We start from the raw sequence: 15,874 nt of genomic DNA, 5'->3' as shown, positions 1-15,874 counted from the left end.
GTGTCCTTACCTCAGTGACCTTGGTGTCCTCTGCCCAGGCCTCCAGCAGGTTCTCTACCATGACAAGTCATCTTGATCAGTTACAGTTGTTGTGGTCATACAGCCTGAACTCATGTGTTATGATATCAACATCAGTTCAACACCATCATGGTTGAAGGCTAGGCGGGGGGGGGGGGTCACAGAGTTGACACTTACCAAATAAGGAGAGCACTTCCTCCTTGAGCCGGCCGATGTCCTGGGTGTGTCTTACCTTGTCCTTCCTGATGTTACAGATGTCCTCCGCCATCTGCTCGATACACTGGGACAGCCAATGACAAGCCCACATACTGTTCATTACACTTGAACAGCCAATAACAAGCCTGCATACTGCACCAGTGAGTGATCTGTTAAGGTTGGCCACTGAATGACCATGCTGTTGTTAACTGTACCACATTTATACATAATGGTTTGCACAGGCTGTTTTGTTGGCACAGATCAGAGTAGAAGTTGGACTTACAGTGCCTGCCTGTTCTAGGATCAGATTACCCCACCCCCCCCCCTAACCCTGACCATCACCCCTAGCAGGGGGAGACAGGCGGAGGCTCATTAGAATGCATGGACCGGAATGAGAATGGGGTTGGATAGCCTATCCGTGAAACCCTAGTAGTGTTATCGACAACGATCGTGTCGGCGGCTCACTGGCTAGGTGTCTCACCAGATGTAGTCTGGAGCTAACAACACAACTCTGACCCAGTATCAGTGTCTAGGACATGACTGCTGTGTCTTAGGTGGAGCCTGCTGACTGCTGTGTCTTAGGTGGAGCCTGCTGACTGCTGTGTCTTACCAGGTGGAGCCTGCTGACTGCTGTGTCTTACCAGGTGGAGCCTGCTGTTCTCCATGCTGACCAGCTCCAGCTTCATGCCGTTCTCGTAGATGCTCTTCTCCGTGACGCTGATGTCGTGGGCGCGGCTCGTCAGCGTGTCCATGTGCTTCACGCGCAACGCCCCCAGGTGACTCTTCATCTTCTCCTACACACACACACACACACACACACACACACACACACACACACACACACACACACACACACACACACACACACACACAGAGAAACTTTTATTATACATTTGAATAGAGACAAATGACAAATACTGATTAAAACCCTTATCTGATGCGTTCCACCGGGATGAATAGAGTTTGATTATCTTCACCATCCATCCCCCTGATGTGTACTGTCGGGCACTGTCCCGCCCAGTTTGCCTTAGTGTCGCTACATGGTGAGTGTTCACAGAGCCTGACCTTGGGCTTGAGCAGAGTGCTGGTGCTCTCCTCCATGTGCTGGATAGCCAGCTTCAGGTGGTTCTTCTGGCTCTTCAGCTCTGAGGGAAGAAGAAGTGGTTCAGGTCAGGACCTGGCTTCAAATCAAATCAAATCAAATCAAGTTTTATTTGTACAGCGCATTTCTCACAAGATGCGACTCAATGAGCTTCACATAATGACAGAGCCGCAAGCAGGCAAAGGTAAAAAAAACCTGTACACCGTGTATCCAGGCTTCAGAACATGATAGGCCCCAGATGACGCCGTTCATGGTTGTAGAGATGTGGGATACATTTTCTGAATACCAGTTAGAATTAGTATGTTGATATCTATTAACCCGTTTTTCCAAGGTATGTTGACATCTATACTGTAATTCTATGTATAAGTCATTCTAAGATAGATTGTTGATATCAGATATATTGTTGATATCTCGTTGATATCTACTGATACGTTGTTCGAGGTATGGTTGTGTTTAGTAGTGGCGAGCTGGTACCAGTACCTGAGGTATGGTTGTTCAGATTCTGGTACCTGGACTGGACTGGTCTATATCAAACTGGGTCTTTACTACAATCTTCTAGTACTAAATTAACTGGGTACACAATATAGCAGTGTATTGGGTCAGTGCCTGAGGTGTGCTGCTTCAGGGTCTGGTGTCTGGACTGGTCGATGTCAAACTGGACCTCCAACTCCTCCAGGATCGACTGCTTCCCCTTCAGCTCCTCCTCCTTCTCCAGCCGGCTGTGTGTCACGGCCTCCGCCATCGCCTGGTTCCACACATCACACACACCAGTATTACAACCAGCCCCTCCTCCCCGACTTCCACCTCCACCAGCCTCCCCTTCAGTGAACACATGCTAGTCTATGAGGACAGTTGCCTTGGTAATGAGGCTAATTAATGTTTAATCAACTGCTGATTAAATTGAGGCTCAGCCTCAGCCTGGGTGGACAGGGGTCAGGCGTTGGATACAGGGTCAGTGCTGTTGTAACCAGCCTTAGAAGCTGGACGTCTTATAGCGAGTTGACTTCAGTTCATGCAGCGAATGTTCCCTTTGGCATGCAAGTACCTTAGGGTCATAGAAAAACTTTTATCCAAAGACACAAGTGAGATCTGATTTTTTTTCAAAATGGCCGCCAACAATACATTAGAGCCTATTGGCAATTACCACACCCCATATATTTGCGACTATTATAGCTATAATGACAAATTTGGTGTCAAACTGTACATTTGTGGGGTCAGGGAATCCAATTAAATAGGTTAAGGATGGAAACCCAATAGTTTTCTTCTAACCATGACAATCTGGGGAAACATATGCACATTTCATAAAAAATTAAGTGTCCTCAAGGTGATTTTCCAAATCTCTTATTTTAATTAGTCACGCGGCTCACTAGTGTCTGAGGTTCAACTTGATGAATCATTGATATGTATTGATTTATTTTTCAGCGTGGGAAGAACAAAAAACACAATTCTAAGAAGCATCAAGCTGCAACCTGTTCAATGAATAGTCAAGTTTGTAAACCGAAAATAATAATAAAAAAAGAATAAAGAAGTGATGCAGAAGACAGGATCTGGTATCAATAGGGCATATTTCTGCTGTTGTTCAGGATCCACTCACCACGAAACGCTGCATGTCGGCGTAGAGGTCGATCTTCATGCGTCTGTGTCCCTCCTCTTCCTCCGCCATTTTGAACGTGAGCCGGTCAATCACAGCGCCCATGAACTGATGACCCTGGAGCTTCTTCTCCTGATGAAGGCGTTAGGGTCAAAACCAGAAATGAATAAAACATGAATAAGTGTTCAAAAAAATAAAAACAAAAACAAACATTAAAAACTAAATTTGACCCATCCCCATCCCAAAAAAAAACAATCTGGCATGACTCTTGAATATGAATGATGGACATATTTTGGACCATGTACCTTGTTCACACAGGGCTTTTCTGTAAAACAGACTCAGGTCTCAGTAAGCGCTCCCTATGCAAATAAAGTGTATAATATATAATAAAAAGATGATGGAACCTCGTCTGTCAGTTGTGCGTGTCTGCTCCTGGTTGAAGCGATGTCAGCGTTGACCTGCGTCACGTGTTGTTCATGGTGAGTCTTCAGGTCTCCTAGAGACCGACACACCTCGTCCTTCTCCACCTCAAACGTAGCGCTGCGGAGACGTTGAAACTTTACATCTTACATCAATTTATCAATTTAAATTACAAAACAGTACACATTCTTTATCTTACCCCCCCCCCCCACTATAAACACACGAGTAACCCCCCCCCCCCCCCCCCCATGCAATGACAATAAAGACCATTCATTCATGGTGATAACATCCCTTCCACCCCCATAGTTCTTCATTACACTATATTTGGTATATCATAACAGTACAATATTTACAGGTTACATCCACATACAACACAGTTTACGAACACAGTCACTCCATCAACTCTTTTATCAAACTTTAGATCTTATTGAGGTACCCGGTCCATGAAGAGAGATTCAAACCCACGCACGCACACACGCACACACACACGCACACACGTACACACACCCATATGTTGTGTAGCTTACATGCCCCTCTTCTCCTTGTTGAGTTGTCCCTGCAGCTCTTCCATGTTTAGTTGGAACAGGTCAGCGTGAACTCTGATGGGAGCAGAGTGGGAATGACATGGAAGGTTAGGAGATGGGATGGGAAGCCTTATTCTGTCTTCAATCAGGGGAGGCTGACTTCTACCTCCACCAGGAATGGCATGAAACACTGGTGTGGTACCGTTCCTCATTCCATTCCATGCATTCCACTGAGGCTGACGTCTACCTCCACCTCCCCTGGCGTCTCGTCATTACAGTGTTAGTCACTGAATGACTTCAGTAGTGCAGAAACCAAACAAGGACACGATGAAAAGGACCTTATGAAAGAGCGACCTCTCACTTACATATCAGTTTCATGGAGCTGTCGGATATCCTCCTCCATCTCTCTAATCTCAATCTTGTGTCTAGCGATTGATGCGACGCGCTCCTCAAGTCTGAGTCTAGACCTTTCCAACCTGAGGAACAACAACAATAACTCAACAACAATAAATCAACAACAACAACATTTGAATGAATGAATGAATGGTCTTTATTGTCATTAATACAGTACAGGTACCATACAACGAAATTTAGGAGGGGGGGCTCCCCTGGTGCTAGGAAAAAAAATACTAAAAACAAGAAGGGCAAAGAGCTGGTTTACATAAATAAAGGCTATATACACTATCCACTATACTATACTACTATACTATACAAATAAAACACTGTGCTGTACTCTATGCTATGCTATACATATCCTAACATTTCCTATCTCTGAACCTTATGTTCGGTTCAACACAGATGCAGTAATAATCACCTGTCATTGACTGAATCATGGTCATTAAAAATGTCAGGGTCAGGGCTGACGTCTTGAGGTATTCATACGTGCAGCCACTACCTGTGATAATCTGACACCTTAATCCTGTATGGTGGCAGGATACTTATGCAAGCTGCAGAGTTTCTGGAACCTGGTCAAACATTTATTGATGACCAGGGAAAAAGTGAGTTTATTCATTTTCGGAGAAAAAGCTGAGAATCTTTCTCCCTCTGCTTCTCTGTGTGAAACCTTATCTCTCAAGGACCCCTCCACTCTCTGCTTCTCTGTGAAAGAAAAAAAAATCTCTCTGAGAGACATAACACTTTTATCTATGTAATTTAATTCATTATCTATTATCTTATTAAATGTTTATTTCTTGTTATATTTATATATTCGTGTTACTTTTATTTTCTTACTATTCTCCTCTTGTTGTATTTTATGCTGTATTTTATGCACTTTGAATTGCCCCTGTTGTATGAAATGTGCTACACAAATAAACTTGCTTTGCCTTGTGGGAGAAGAGGACAGTAGGGGTGGGCCAAGTACTCAGATATAAGAATCATAATATCCTAATAAAGAATAAGATACAGATACAAATACAAATATGACAAGGACAGCACCCCCCCAGTAAAGGGGTCTAAAGGGTAGACTGGCTTATGATATGTGAGGTAGAGAGTAGACTGGTTCATCATGTGTGAGGTAGAGGGTAGACTGGCTTATGATATGTGAGGTAGAGGGTAGACTCTGGTTTGTGGTGTGGAGGGGGAGAGAGAGAGAGGGAGAGAGAGAGAGGGAGAGAGAGAGGGAGAGAGAGGGAGAGAGAGGTCGCTAGGATACCGTCGTGATACGTTGAGGTGTTCGGCCCGGGCGTCGTCCTCGTCCTTCCTCTGGGCTCTGAAGCTGTCACACATTTTAGCTGTAGACTCCTGGTGGATACTGTTGACTATTTGGCCCTCCTCCATCTCACTGTCCACCTACACACACACACACACACACACACACACACACACACACACAGTTTAACTATAGACTCCTGGTGTATACTGTTGACTATCTGGCCCACCTCCACCCCCCCCCCCCTCTACACACACACACACACACACACACACACACACAAAACACACACACACACATACACGCACACGCACACGCACCCCCTCCCACACCCACAACGACACCCCCAGACACACACACACACAGAGCTCTCTCCTAGTGGCCACCAGGCAGGCGAGGGTTAAAGTCAGCTAAAGGTCATTGAGTCTCTCTGTGGTCCTTTCATGCTCCCTACACACAGACAGGTGTGGACTAGTCTGGGCTGATGAACAGTGCCAACCATCCCACATCAGAGAGGGCCCTGCGGTCCACTGGGGCTCAGAGAAAGGTCAGCTCTGCACACAGGGGCTTTGAAGACCCCCTCTACTAACAGACCCGTCTGACTACAGAGAGGCCGGGACAGGGACAGTCGCCTCTGTCAGGAAATCAATGCTTCACATCTGGCACGACACAGGTGTGACATAACGCGATAATCACTCCCTCCCCACAACAACAACAACAACAACAACAACAACAACAACAGCAATTAAGCGAGAGATGACAGGTGAATGCACCCATGTGGTGGTGAAGCTATGACATCAAACAGGCTTTGTTTGTCTCCTCACCTCCAGGATGGTTTGGTGCAGTGACTGGACCTTCAGTTGAAACGCCTCTCTCACGTCAGTCAGCTCCTGCTCATGGAACAGCCTGTCGGAGGAACGAACGCACCGTTCATTTGGAGAGTTGCACATCTTTATTGGACATATTGTTTGATTGATCGATTGATCGATCGATCGGCGGAATAATGAGCAGACAGATACAATGGAATGCTGCTGTAAGGCGATGTACGATTTAACAAATGAACGAACGAACGAATGAATGAATGAATGAACGAACGAACGAATGAACGAATGAATCTATGCAATCTATGTTTATTTTTTTACTAATCTTACTATCCTTGTATCTATTTTCAGTTTTTTTTAAATTTTAGTTTGTTTTTGTCTTGTGTGTTTGTATGTGCTATCCTACCTTTCTGCCCGATGGATATGATTTTGTTTGTGGTTTCTTTTCTCCTATTGACGTGCAAGTGTCCCTTGATTTTTATTTGAAACATTGATATTGACTTGGAGTGGAACTCTGTACAAGCCTTCTGGGCTTCGTTCCCTCCTTGCACAATTTATTGTGTGCTAAATAAACAAACAAACAATGAATGATGGGATGAATGATGGGATGAATTAATGAGCACGTGAAAACATGAACGAATGATTGAATCAACAAACGGATGAATGTCAATCGTACTTCTGACGGCTAAGTTCCTCGTGTCTGTCGGTCTCGTCCTCCAGCCGCTCTTTGCATTGGCTCTCTGAAAGTATCAGTCTGGCGATGCTCCGCTCCAGTTGGCCGATGTGCTGAAAGAAAAGGGGGAGGAGCATGACTACCCTACACCTGAGTAGGGCTGCAACTAACGATTATTTTGGTAGTCGACTAATCTGTCGATTTTTTGCGGCTAGTCGTGTGGCTTTTCGCTGCGCGTAAATGGCGACGCAGAAGCATAAATCCGGCTTAACTAGCTATCTAACCTAACGTTACGCCAAGCTACAGCTGCTCACAGAGCTAGTTGATTGGCTAGCTAGCATTGCTGGCTAGACTACAGACAGCTCACGTTAGTAGGCTACGCTTGGCGCTGTTTATCTTACAGACAGCTCGCTGGTGGACTCAACATAATTGAAAGAGCATTCACTTATCAAGCATCATTCATGATCATCCACCATGACTACCTGGTATTTTAATAGTGACCACCCCTCACTTCATTTCATCTCGCGTTCTCCTGGCTTCAACATGGAAAACCCCTGCTACGTAACGTTACATACAAGCGCCTCTGTCTGTCACACGCGTGCCACAGGGCAAATAAATTAATAGCACAAACGCTCATAGCATGTACAGCCCTGTCCATGAGACGTTGTTTTCCAACATGTAACAGTAAAGCTAACATAAACATTACGACCCTAACAATATAACATTAGCCAGTTGGCTAACAACGTTAGCTAAAACTTACCCAGCTGATTCTTGCATGGCTCCCGTAAAAAACGCTTTCTTAAAAAATACGATTAGTCGACACTAATATTCCACGTCGACGAGTTTTTGTGATCGACGTCGTCGATTATGTAGACTAATCGTTGCAGCCCTACACCTGAGGCGCAACGACCGACAAACGTGGACGAAGAAGAATTACGTCGAAAGTCGGAACAGCCCGTTGGTGGAGAGACAGAGAGATTCTGTCTGTAGTGAACTGAAGAAGAACTGTAGTGTCTTCCACACGAAACATGAACTCAATTGAATCCGACTATGACTGATTGAATATATGAAAAAAACATGGCGATACGAAATACACAATGACGTGAAATACTTGAGTCTGCGTACACTTCTGAACTCGTTCACTTTGTCCTCCTTGTCCAGCAGCTGGGAGATTACGGTGTCCAGCTCTCTGCGCTTCTTGGCGTTGGTCTGCTTCTGCGCCTCGATTTCCCTGAGGCTCTCCTCCACCTGCACGAGGAGGCCAGGAGGAGGACAGGATGAGGACAGGATGAGGACAGGGTGAGGACAGGGTGAGGACAGGGTGAGGACAGGGTGAGGACAGGAGGAGGACAGGAGGAGGACAGGATGAGGACAGGATGACATGTGAGCAAGACATGGCCCAAGCCTATCTGAATCCATGTGAGAAAGCATTTTGTTGTGTTTGATCTCATTCCTCATTCCATTCCTATGCATTCCAATGAGCCCCGTCCTCTGAGGCTATCTCCCCCCCCCCCAGCCTCCCCTGGTAGAAACAGCATGTTGGTTAAGCTGCATACTGCCTCCCCATGTAGAAGCAGCATGGTCATTAAGCTCCATACTGCTCCCCCCCCCCCCCCCCCCCCCTGGTAGAGCCAAGGGGTGTTTCATCAAAAAGATGAGGCCACCTACTTTACAGTATCAACCTATTCCACCTCTCCCTCTAGTTTGTTAGGAACACCATATTGAAACCTGGGTACGAAACGTCTCATATCAATAGAGTTGGATTCCATTTCGCCGCACCTGTCCCTCCATGTGTTCCCTGGTCTCGGCGAAGGCCCGTCTGCGGAGCTCCATGTCCTGCTGCAGCCCTGCCTGGGCGGCCTCCACGTCCGTGACCTTGGCCTCCGCCTCTCTGATCTCGTTCACGGTCTCGTTGAGGAAGATCTGCTTGTTGGCCTTCTCCGACAGCTGGATGTTCAGCTGGTCGACCAAGTCCCCCTGGTTCCCCTTCAGCAGCTCGCTCTCCGGACTGGAGGGGAAGAGACATGGGAATGTCTGAATCATGTCTGAATCCATCCCGTAATAAGCCCGCGAGTCTATCTGTGGGGCGTCACACACTACGACTGGGCTGTCCCGGACCGAACTGTGCTGACTCTGATCGTTTCCTTTCACATTGTCCTTTTTTCCAGCACTGTTTCAGCAATTATGGTGGATGCATAACGAGGCCAGCCCAGTACTGCTCAGCTCAGCTCAGTTTGGGTCTGTAGTGCGAATGAGGGGTTTAGCGTCTTAAAAATGTGAGAGAGAGCATCGACAAGCCTTCTCATACGAATACTGCCATTATCAGTGCCACGTCAAGCACTGTATCTTCATGACAGCCCCTATTCAGCTAAAACTCCTCATCAGGTCTATTGTACTTACTAAAGAATAGCATTTTGCTTTTCGAGGACCTCCTGTTTGTTCTCCATGAAGTCGATCTGCTGCACTATACTGGCGAGTTCCCCCTGCAGCTGGCTGATCTGAGCAGCATTGACATCTTGAGCTGCGGCAACTCCAACTGAAATGGAGGGAAATGTGAAATATCTCGGTTTATTACGTTTATTTCACCTTTATTTAACCAGGTAAGACCCTGGAGGTTGGAAACCTCTTATGTGAGGGCGACCTGGCAAGATCATGACAGGTGAGTATGTGTGAGTGGAGGCTGGTGGAGGGAGAAATCGGTTCCTTGTTCCATTCTATGCATTACATTATGCCCATCTTATGATTTCCACCTCCACCAGCCTCCACTGGTGTGTAGCCTACCTGAAATCTCATCGGAAACAGTATTACGGATGTTGTGGACTTGGTGTCGGAGTTTGCTTGTCTCGATGGTTTCTACCTCCAGTTGTTCATGGAGCGCTCTCCTGGAGCCCTCCTAAACAGAACAGAACATTGTGTTGGGTGTATGAAGGGACATTTTGTTGTTGTTGAACAAAAGAGCTTTAGAAACTTTAGGGGGGCACTTGTGTCACTAGTGTAAGGTCCTATGTGGAACACCCAAGTGTCTACCATAAGGCCAAGAGGGTGTCCTCAAGGTCTGAGGTAGACACCTGAGTTTACATGTCTCTGGAAGGGCTACCTACCCCACCACAATTCCAAATCACCTCCGCTATATTAGAATACAGTCCCGTCTAGATTCATTTGGAGCTGACTCAAGGTGTTTACTTGCCATCAGACATGTAAAACCACATTTTTATATAGAGCTGTGGTGGAATATGCTCCCCCAATATCGGACCCATATTGGAAATAAATTCAGCTTCAAAAAGAAACTGAAAGAAGTTGTCGACCGGACAGAAATTAAGGTTTAGTCCAGTCTGACTTTTGCCCTGACGATAATACTGTAGTTTTGGTGTGAGCTCTCTGTCTTGTTTTTCCATTTGGATGCAGATATGGTGGTTGAAGCAAATGCAGCTCTTAAATGTGCTGCAACTTGTATTTGATTTAATTCTGTTAAATTATTTCATTTTTCTTATTTTCAGTTTTAATAAGTGAATGCTGTTCACTAATTATTCCTTTGTTGATTTATTTTGTTATGTTTTGATTGTCTGTCTTTCATCCCAGGAAGAATGGTCTTCACTATGGGGATGACTAATGGGGATCCGTTTAAATAAACTAAATAGGCTTACTATAAAAGCTTATTTCATGTTCATGTTTTTGCAATAGGTTCACCAGTTCAGCGACGGCTGCAGCTATTTCTCTGAGGTGATGACTGGCCTCGGGACTGAAGGGAACGCCCTCGTTCTTCAGCTGGCGATCTGCCAACGAAATACAACAGAGAGAAGTAGTAATGTGAAGTTATGACAGGCGAAAACAAACAACCACCAAAACAAGTAAATGTTTATTACATCAATTTTAGTTTGCGCGCAGATTTCTTTTTCCCTTGTGCGTGTCTCCTGAAGTGAAGCGTTCTATGAATAGTCTCATGATGAACAACCACCTCGCACCGTGGGAAGTTTCCTACCGCCCCACTAATGTTTGCTCCACTGTTGCTACAAAATAGCGAGACACCCAGATGCTTTTCTTACCCAATTCGCCCAAATGCTCCAAAGCAACCAGAACCGCTGGGAAGTCTGGCACCAAGCAAGATGCCATCTCGAAATTGGAGAAAGTTTAGCTAGCAGATATCTTGCCGACGTTTATTGTTCTTAAATTGCCTCAAAGTCTGACCACGGTGTCTGAACACGGCTGTGTATGGGTTGGCATGGTTACCAATCAGCTGCCAGTTGAAAGTGAGAGTGGATATTTAGGGTGCGTTCGTAAATACGCTCTGGAAATGTGATCATCACTCATAGAATGCCTCTTGTCCAATCAAATGACTTGGTCGCTTTATGGCGTTGGACACAGTGTGCGCTCCGGTGCTCTCAGAGCGAATTTACGAACGCAGCCATAATCTGCGGCGCAGTTGGCTACCTGGCAGATGTCGTAAATGCAGTTGAATTCATTCTTAATGACAATAGGGAACAATTCCTCGTGCATATCATTCAAGGACACGTATATTATTACAGAACTGAAGATTATTTGAAGATGAAAACATATAGCTTTGCGTGGATGCCACAGTAGACATTCCTATTCATATTAGTCCCAAATGCCAATAGCCCACTGCACTGGCGGACTCAAGGGGGGGGGGGGGTGCAGGGGGGGCGACCGCCCCTCCTGGTGCCCCCACGGTTGAAAAACGTCTCTCTTAAGTGCCCTTTTGAGTGGCAAAAATGCCCCTTTGAGTGGCAAAATGCAAGGACGTGCCCTATTGGTGCCCCTCCAATGGTCTAAACTTGACCATGTGCCCCCACAGTTGAAAAACGTTGCACTAAAGTGCCCTTTTGAGTGGCAAAATTAGAGGATGTGCCCTATTGGCTGCCCTTCCAATGGTCTAAACTTGACCATGTGCACTGATGGGGTCCCATGTTGTGTAGTATGTGCCCTTTTTTTCTTTTCGCCCCTGCCCTTCAAACAGCCTGAGTCCACCCCTGGCCCACTGGATAATTGTGGGAAATAATAGCCTAATCTAATGCATAATTACATCTTCCTCAACTGTGATGGTGTCCACTAGATGGCAGTATAGGATCAGAGTCGTACACATAGATGTAAAACACTTCTCAATTCTCAATCAAGATACAGTGATATAGCCTACTGCAGTATAGATTTATCATACACTGGTGTGTGTGTGTGTGTGTGTGTGTGTGTGTGTGTGTGTGTGTGTATGTCAGGTACTAAGTGTAAATCAATGGTTCTCAATGATTTCTTATCTTTTCGTGTCCTCCCTGTCATGACCTCAGATGTCAAAGGGTTTCATGTTCATGTTTATCCATCCTTTTACCAATACTCGATTATAAAGGTAAGGAGACCAAGGAGAGGATGCTTTATGAGTGTTGAAAAATGCAAACATGAACACTGTCCATACATGGTAATGGAGCCTACATCCCCACATGAAGTGTTAGTAGAAGCGTTACCAGTAGGGGGCACTGTGGCTCTGTCTGGCCTCCCTTCACCAGGACCAGTTAATGATGTTGCTCCATCCATACTGGCTTGAGAGGTGATTAGATGAGTTTCAGCTGCGTTGTTGATATTGATTTCCTTACCACAGAGCCTAGGAACTATCTGACTCTGGTTTCTCTACACAACACAATCTTTGCCATGTTTTTCTGTTCAAAGGTCTACTGTTCCAGAGGTGGCCTCTATGTCTGGGCCTGTGGCACTGTGGCACAGAGGAGGCACCATGTACTCCATGTCTGTGTGGATGAACCATGGTTGTCTAAACACAACATAACTGTGTTAGTCTAACCAAGTTGAGGAGGTAAACTCACTCCTCAGGTTGAAATACCCCCACCAACGCCTCACATTGCTAGCTGTGGCGTAGCTGGTTTACATCGGGTATTTAGGAGATGCTCACGTGTTGTGAATACAGAGGACCCAGGTTGAAGACTTGTGTGAGCTCCTTGTGCGAGGAAGTGATAGTGTTTGCAGCAATTTGACGTCCGTTCCATTAGCCTGCTGAGCTAAAGCCTATGGACAACAGCACCGGGAACTAAACTACATTTTCACGTTCTCAGGCAAGATTACTCATCAGCGAGTGTGGTTCTTCATAGAACTGAACCACCTCTGTTGCATCAGTTCCAACAGTAGGAGTTTGTAACAATACTATCAGTCTAAAGTTCTGAGTTTTTAACAATACTATCAGTCTTAAGTTCTGAGTTTGTAACAATACTATCAGTCTAAAGTTCTGAGTTTGTAACAATACTATCAGTCTAAAGTTCTGAGTTTTTAACAATACTATCAGTCTTAAGTTCTGAGTTTGTAACAATACTATCAGTCTAAAGTTCTGAGTTTGTAACAATACTATCAGTCTAAAGTTCTGAGTTTTTAACAATACTATCAGTCTAAAGTTCTGAGTGTTTAACCATACTAGACAGAGTACTCAATAAGGAGTCAATACTGAGTTCTGAACCTCTAAGCTGGTCTCTCAGCAGAACACAGCCCAGACTGGCTCTGGCAGGATATTCCATGCGTCACAGAGTCGTTTGTATTTCTGCAATAATTGCTGAGGTGACAAAACACTGGCGAAACCGCAGAATTATAAGAACACAAAAGAGAGTGTGTGCTGTACACAGTGTACTTCATGCGGTAGGTTGTTTGCTGATTTGTTGTGGCTGCGTAGAGGCCTGAGAGACCTCAAAGGCAATAAGACATATCGTAGCTTTTTCAAGGTATATCACACCCAGAGGATATCTTGTTAGCCACATTTACATTTTAGAGTCGTTCTGCCTTCAGCTTCCTTGTAGACAGGGCTCTGACACATTGTAGTACATTTAGTGGGTACCAGGATAGAAATAGAACTCGCATGACTAGATTGAATTCTTAGCCTTGATGGTGACCTTCAGAAGTCTATTTATTTGCCTTCAGAGGCTAGTTAGCCTTTTAACTTACTGTAGTCATAAAACAGCCCCTGCAGATAGCCTTCTCTCTGGAGATGGGCTGAGAGAGAGAGACAGGGTCTATGGGCTGGGTGGGAGAGAGAGAGAGAGAGAGACAGGGTCTATGGGCTGAGTGGGAGAGAGAGAGAGAGAGAGAGAGACAGGGTCTATGGGCTGGGTGGGAGAGAGAGAGAGAGAGACAGGGTCTATGGGCTGAGTGGGAGAGAGAGAGAGAGACAGGGTCTATGGGCTGGGTGGGAGAGAGAGAGAGAGAGAGAGAGAGAGAGAGAGAGAGAGAGAGAGAGAGAGAGAGAGAGAGAGAGAGAGAGAGAGACAGGGTCTATGGGCTGAGTGGGAGAGAGAGAGAGAGACAGGGTCTATGGGCTGAGTGGGAGAGAAAGAACTGACAGGGTTTGAACCCAGGTTGTCTAGACTGGTAGCTCTCCGAGCTAAAGCCTGAGGGAGCTGATGCCAGTGTTCAGCCATGTTTTCCACAGCGATGGAATAAAAACAAAAAATAGAGCTGTGTTCCTTTCAAGTCTCAAGATTCAAGTTTATTGCTCCATCCCATTATATAAGTATAAGAGAGTAACATTATATACTAAGTATAAGAGAAGAACATTCTTCAGTTCCTCTATTGCAGCAACAGGAGAAATAAAGTGGTGGTAGTTATAAAAGACAAATAAGGCATCTTAAAAAGACATATAAGGCAATAAGACAAGATAAATATAGTGGCAATACAAGTAGACAAATTGAGCAATACAAGTAGTTAAAAAATACAAATAATAAAAATAGCATGAGTATTGCACTTGGTGGCAGTGGATGGAAGAGGTAGTATTGAGTAAAGTGATTGTGTGCTTAAGGGTAGGTAGTCCATGTACGTGGGGTGTGCTTGTTAAGGGTAGGTAGTCCATGTACGTGGGGTGTGCTTGTTAAGGGTAGGTAGTCCATCTACGTGGGGTGTGCTTGTTAAGGGTAGGTAGTCCATGTATGTGGGGTGTGCTTGTTAAGGGTAGGTAGTCCATGTACGTGGGGTGTGCTTGTTAAGTGTAGGTAGTCCATGTACGTGGGGTGTGCTTGTTAAGGGTAGGTAGTCCATGTACGTGGGGTGTGCTTGGGGATGGATAGTCATTTGTTCTCAGTGGGCTTGTCGCTTGTTTATAAGCCTGATGGCCTGGGGGGGAAGTATCCGTTGGTCAGCCTCTGAGTTTTGGCCCTGAGGCTCCGGAAGAGGCTTCATCTTTTGGACGACATCGGTTGGAACAGACTGTGGTTGGTGGTGGCTGGGGTCTAACAGACTGTGGTTGGTGGTGGCTGGGGTCTAACAGACTGTGGTTGGTGGTGGCTGGGGTCTAACAGACTGTGGTTGGGGTGGCTGGGGTCTAACAGACTGTGGTTGGTGGTGGCTGGGGTCTAACAGACTGTGGTTGGGGTGGCTGGGGTCTAACAGACTGTGGTTGGTGGTGGCTGGGGTCTAACAGACTGTGGCTGGGGTCTAACAGACTGTGGTTGGGGTGGCTGGGGTCTAACAGACTGTGGTTGGTGGTGGCTGGGGTCTAACAGACTGTGGCTGGGGTCTAACAGACTGTGGTTGGTGGTGGCTGGGGTCTTTGATGATCCTCCAGGCTTTGCTGACACAGCGTTTGTTGTCTGTGTCCTGGATGGAGGGAAGCTCACATCCACTGAAGAGCTCGGTTGGAAAGGAGCTCGGGAGGAAATTGCTTTATTAGGAATAACCCCTTGAGATATGATATCTCGTTTTCGAGGGGGTCCTATACGACAACAATGAAATAACAAGACAATTAGACAACGCCATTTAACAAAAAACAAGAGAAGAAAACGAAATAAAAACGAAATAAAAATAAACTTAAACTAAAACTAAATTAACAACAGGACAACTGAACCACACAAGAGATGACAAGCACAATAACAAAACAGACAAAACGAAGCCCC

The sequence above is a fragment of the Nansenia antarctica genome, assembly GCF_963989245.1.
Source record: "Nansenia antarctica genome assembly, chromosome: 1".
NCBI classification, from domain to species: domain Eukaryota; kingdom Metazoa; phylum Chordata; class Actinopteri; order Argentiniformes; family Microstomatidae; genus Nansenia; species Nansenia antarctica.
The sequence above is the reverse complement of the archived record's forward strand: the minus strand, read 5'-3'. Positions refer to the sequence as shown.